Here is a 6,000-nt window from a genome sequence, read left to right as displayed (position 1 = left end):
TCTGCTGACCACCGGCTTTCCTTCGGGGAGTCTGGAGCTCAGTATGTGCCAGGCCGAGGCCGCTGGCAGGACCAGACCTCAGCGAAACCCCGGGCGCCGGCGGGGTCTCTAACAAGCATCCCTGTTGGACGACACATCACACGTGATGTCACATCTTGTTGTAGGTCCTGTGGGACTCAACGGGGAAGGGACTCTGCGCTGGTCTCTGCTAGATGTCGCCCTGGGTGCCTTATCCCTTTGCGGCCCCTGTTCTGTGTCCTTTCACTGCAAGGAATCTCGGCTGTGAGCACACCTACATCTGAGGCCCTTGGGGCCCCCCAGAGACGCACCCGAAGCTGGGGGCTTGCCTGGGGCCCCGACCCTGAGGCTGAAGCGAGCTCTGGCAGAGTGTGTCCGATGCACGTGTGCAAGTGAGGATGGCTCAGGAAGGGGCCTTCAACCCACCATTGCTTCCATGGAAAAGGGAAGACAGAAGGACCAAAAAAGAAATTGAGGAGAGACGGACAGACGGACAGACGGACAGACCACTGAGGAGGCCGGAGTAGGGCCAGGGGGTGAGGACAAGCCCAGGTCAGGGCTGGACTGCAGGGACGGAGTGGGGGGCGATGGACAGATTGCTGAGGAGCAGAGAGGACGTGCCGGGTCCTGAGGTGGGGGGCGGGCGGAGCAAGGAGGGTGCCCGGTGGGGGGAGCTGGGCGGGGCTGGGGGCTGGGTGGCCCGGAGGTTTGGAGCAGGTCAGTGTGCAGATGCTGAGCTCAGGGTAACAAACGCGAGAGGGACTTGCAGGGGCGCACGAGGCGGGCGGGACAGCCATGTGGGGCCAGGAAGACACACTTGAGGGACAGCATTTAAGTGCTTTGGAAAGATCCTGAGATGGAGTCAGATGAACATCTAAGGAGCACGGGGGCTCCGAGATTCTGGGACACGCACTCCAGGAAAGCGTGAGAAGAAGGTGGAGGCACACGCTGAAGATTTTGCAGGACACGTAAAAGACAGGGGGCCCTTGGGGACGCTGGGACTCAAGGAGAAGCCGGTGGAGAGACAGGGACAGCAGGAGCCCAGCCAGGAAGGACCAGTTAGAGGAACAGAGAGGGAACCATGTGACCTCAGCAAAGGTCAGTTGTTAAGCAGTGGGTGGGCACAAAGGAGATGAGGGCAGAAGGGGGCGGGGCCTCACCCAGCGAGAGAAGGTTCTGGTAGTTCTCCAGCATCACGTCCCGATACAGCTCCCTTTGGCGAGGCCCCAGCCGGCCCCACTCCTCCAGGGTGAAGTCCACAGCCACATCCTTGAAGGTCACTGATTCCTATAAGGGCCAATTTTACAGGGTGGAGGGACCCATCCTTCTAGAACTCTGGGGCTGGAGAGGTCATGGGTCAAGAGCCTCCCACTGCTGGCGGTTGAACCAGCTGGAACATTCTAGGCTGGAACATACTGACTCAGCTGATTTGAGACAGTCGCTTGAGTAAAAATGGCCTACAGAGGGGCGCTTGGATGGCTCAGTTGGTTAAGCATCTGACTTTGACTCAGGTCATGGTCTCACGGTTCATGAGTTCGAGCCCCGCATCGGGCTCTGTGTTGACAGCTCGGAGTCTGGAAACTGCTTCGGATTCTGTGTCTCCCTCTCTCTCTGCCCCTCCCCCTCCCATGCTCTGTCTCTCAAAAATAAACTAAAAATTTTTTTAATTAAAAAAATGGCCTACAGACATGCAGAAAGTCTAAGGCAGCTGCTAGCCCAGAGGCACCTTGGAAGAAGGTAGCGGTAAGTTCCTTTCCGGGGTGACTCTTTACTGCCATCTGCTGGAAAGTTTTTATAATAAATCCAATTCTTGATTTCGTCTCAGGTCATGGTTTGTGAGTATGAGCCCTGCATGGAACTCTGTGCTGACAGCCCAGAGCCAGCGTGTGATTCTCTCTCTCTCTCTCTCTGCCCCTCCCCACTTGCTTTCTCTCTCTCTTTCTCAAAATAAATAAATAAATAAATAAACTGAAAAAAATTGCCACAATATACCAGTGTGTGAGGTATAAGATGTAAATCCTGCCACTGAGATGAGGCGTCCTTGTGCAGTGTGTAACCTGCATACCTGTATGTGGCAACCCTAAGAAACACTTTTTTTTAAAAAACTATCAAGCTACTGTGTACAAGAGCGACTCCTGCGTGGCACTCCATCCCAGACCCGAGCTGGATCCAAATTCCCATCCCTGACTCCAAGGATAAGGCTTGGGGGTGGAGCAAAACCATCCAATGCCCTCTTCATTTGGCAACCCAAAAGCTCCCGTGCTTTCGATGACTGATTTTTAGACTGTGTCCCGGCTCAGAGCATCCTGCCCCCGTCCCCTCTCCTCCCATACTTCCAGCCCCAAAGCTCCTCCCACACTAGCCTCACCCCCAGGATTAGGAGGGGCAGAAGATCTTCAGGCCCCGGGCAGAGATGGGGATGGCTCTCTGAAGGGGCCACAAAATCATCTTGGGGAAGAGTCTTGGGGAACCCAGACTCACCTGGTCCTCAGCCATCAGGGTCCTGGTGGCCACTGCAGGGTCCTGCGCATGTGCCTCCAGTAGAAGGACGAGGCCTGCGTCTGCAGGGCTGGAGGAGGAGACTGGAGCAGACGGGGGGTCAGTTCTGGCTCAGACAGACAAACACTTTCCCAAAGAGGCCTCGTGGCAGTGGGGGCCCTGGTCTCCTAAGAGACGGAGCAATGGCTCAGAACAGGCTGCCTGAGGCCCCCATTCCGTACCAGCGACCACTAGGAATAAGGTTGAGCTCACTGCACCCACACAACAGCTCTCAAAGAAGTAGCTAGAGGGGCGCCTGGGTGGCTCAGTCGGTTAAGCCTCCGACTTCAGCTCAGGTCATGATCTCACATTTCGTGGGTTCGAGCCCCACGTCAGGCTCTGTGCTGACAGCCAGCTCAGAGCCTGAAGCCTGTTTCAGATTCTGTATCTCCCTCTCTCTCTGACCCTCCCCTGCTCATGCTGTCTCTCTCTCTCTCTCTCAGAAATAAATAAAACATTAAGCTCTTTTTCGTGGCAACTCAGAGGTGGTAGGCAGCCTCAAGATGAAGCTGAACATCTCTTTCCCGGCTACTGGCTGCCAGAAACTCATTGAAGTGGACGATGAACGAAAACTTCATACCTTTTTATGAGAAGCGAATGGCCACAGAAGTTTCTGCTGATGCTTTAGGGGAAGAACGGAAGGGTTACGTGGTCCAAATCAGCGGTGGCAATGACAAACAAGGCTTCCCCATGAAGCAGGGTGTCTTGACCCGTGGCCGCGTCCATCTGCTGTTGAGTAAGGGGCATTCCGGCTATCAACCATGGAGGAGTGGAGAAAGAAAGCGCAAATCTGTCCGGGGTTGCATTGTGGATGCCAATCTCAGTGTTCTCAACTTGGTCATCGTGAAAAATGAGGAGAAGGATATATACTCCTGTGTCTCGTCTCCTGGGGCCCGAAAGAGCTAGCAGAATCCACAAGCTTTTCGATCTCTCAAAGGAAGACGATGTCTGCCAGTATGTTGTGAAAAAGCCCCTAAACAAAGAAGGTAAGAAACCTTGAACCAAAGCACCCAAGATTCAGCGCCATGTCATTCCCCGTGACCTCCAACACAAACGTCAGCACATTGCTTTAAAGAAGCAGCGCACAAAGAAAAAAAAAAGAAGAGGCTGCAGAATATGCTAAGCTTTTGGCCAAAGAGGCCAAAGAAAAATGCCAAGAACAGATTGCCAAGAGACAGAGGCTGTCTTCTCTGAGAGCTTCTACCTCAAAGTCTGAGGCCAGTCAAAAATGAGATTGTTGTTGGGGCGCCTGGGTGGCTTAGTCGGTTAAGCGTCCTACTTTCTCTTAGGTCATGATCTCGCGGTTCGTGGGTTCGAGCCCCGCATCGGGCTCTGTGCTGACTGCCAGCTCAGAGCCTGGAGCCTGTTTCAGAGACTGTATCTCCCTCTCTCTCTGACCCTCCTCTGCTCATGCTGTCTCTCTCTCTCCTAGAAATAAATAAAAATATTAAAAAAAATGAGATTGTTGTAAGAGGAACAAATAAATAAGATCAGACATCAAATAAATAAATAAATAAATGAAACATTTAAAAATTTTTAAAAAAATTCCGGGGCACCTGGGTGGCTCAGTCCGTTAAGCGTCAAACTCTTGATTTCAGCTCCGGTCATAATCTCATGGTTTTGTGGGTTCGAGCCCCATGTTGGGCTCCACACTGACATCCAGGAACCTGCTTTGGATTCTCTCTCCCGCTCTCTCTGCCCCTCCCCCACGTGTGCTCTCTCTCTCTCTCTCTCTCAAAAAAAAAATTAAAATGCAATTAAGATTATAAAGCTTAAAAATCCCTCCCCCCCCAAAAAAAATCTCTGACAGAGAAAACTTGTTCAGGCTATGGTCACCCCCACTCATTCATCAAATATGCTCGGAGACTCGAGCAGCGTTGGTGATATAGTGGTGAGCACAGCTGCCTTCCAAATATGCTCAGAGACTTATGTGAGGGTGACACGCTCATGGGAGGACAGAACGATGGGTGACATGCAACTCCGCCCGAAAGGGGCTCCCTGCCCGGTGGGCGAGGCAGGCCTGGACACAGACCAGGCAGTGGGCTGAATAATGGCCCTAAAAAGATATCTTGTGGGATGGACCTGTGATGTGATTAAGTAAGCGCCTTTACACAGGAAGATTATCCTGGATCATCTGGGTTGGGTCCTAGATGCAATCATAAGTGTCCTGAGAAGAGGGCGACAGGGGTGGTGGGGAGAGATCAGGGAGAGATGAGAGACCCAGAGAAAAGAGAACACCCTCAGGATAAGGAGGACCGAGGCAGAGGGCATGATTGTGCCTGGTGCGCGGAGGCTTTCGTGTCAGACATCCCAGGGTGTGATCCCAGGACGACCCCTGGGACCAGGGAGACGCCACAGGGTCTGTTTCTTGACCTGCGAAGCGAGGAAACACACAGTATCCCTCCTGACTTCGGGCAAACAGCAGGCGCCCAATTCCTGCGCGCTGAGGTAGTCCAAGCGGTGCGTGGCAGAGGCGCCCTGGAGCAGCCTAGAGACTGATAGGAGGGGGCGGGACGCCGCCCACAGCGCCCACCCAGGCACGACGCGGCCCCGTCCCCTGAGCGCCCGCCAACCTGCCTGGCATGGTCTACACCCACCGGCTCGGGCTCCGGGCTGCCAGGTCGGGACTCACCTGTGCGCCCCCCGCGGGTGACGGCTGGGCGGCAAGGCCTTCCCTCCCTCAGCGGGCCGCGGAATGCGCCTGCGCGGTTGCTGTCTCGTAACTATTTAAACCCTGGTTCTTTAAACTCGGCTTCACAGTTTGACTACATTTCCCAGAAAGTTTTGCGGGTTCACGCTCCTCGGGGCCTAAGGTCTCTACAGGCAGGGGAATGCTGGGAAATGGAGTCTGGGAGTACGATGTGGGGCCAGAGAGAACCCTGGTACTGAGAAATGCCTGGCTGTACTGACACCATCAGTAATAATTCCATTTTAGCTAGAGTCTTTTAACTGCCCTCCACAAGACGTGCCGTTAGAGTCCATTTAACCCAAGTTTCCCCTGTAGCTGAAGTCCACAGGACACATAGCAGTTCGCCCCATCTAAACTGTTGCTGAATGAATTGAGACTATGTCACTAAATTACTCGATATCTCTGGGCATCTGGTCCCTGTTTGCCTCAGTGTCACCTGTCGCCTAACACCTCTGTAAGAAATTGACCCCTACAGTCGGAGCTGGAAGATGTATGTCCAGGAGTGCAAGGATGGTTTGATATTGGGCTATTATATAATTTGCTAATTGATATGACATGGTTACAGGTAGTTAGGACCTAGTGTAATATGTGTGCTTGATGGATATAGCCCAGGGCATTGTATGAGCACAGAGGAGGGTCTTCAAGCCAGTCTGGGCAATCATGGAGGACTTTTGGAGGAAGTCTCAACTTGGCTGTAACTTGGAAAATAAGAACGAATAGGCTAAGAGACATAAATGTGATCAATTAATGCAGAG

At 53.2% G+C, this 6,000-nt stretch overlaps 1 pseudogene; it reads left to right on the top strand.

Moving 5' to 3' along the window:
* Positions 1-3,046: 3,046 nt before the first annotated feature.
* Positions 3,047-3,788, top strand: LOC120239922 (annotated as a pseudogene).
* The last annotated feature ends 2,212 nt before the right edge of the window (positions 3,789-6,000 follow it).

This window comes from Hyaena hyaena, unplaced genomic scaffold (genome assembly GCF_003009895.1).
Source record: "Hyaena hyaena isolate Hyena2069 unplaced genomic scaffold, ASM300989v1 scaffold_9, whole genome shotgun sequence".
NCBI classification, from domain to species: domain Eukaryota; kingdom Metazoa; phylum Chordata; class Mammalia; order Carnivora; family Hyaenidae; genus Hyaena; species Hyaena hyaena.
This window is presented reverse-complemented; position numbering and strand designations above follow the sequence as displayed.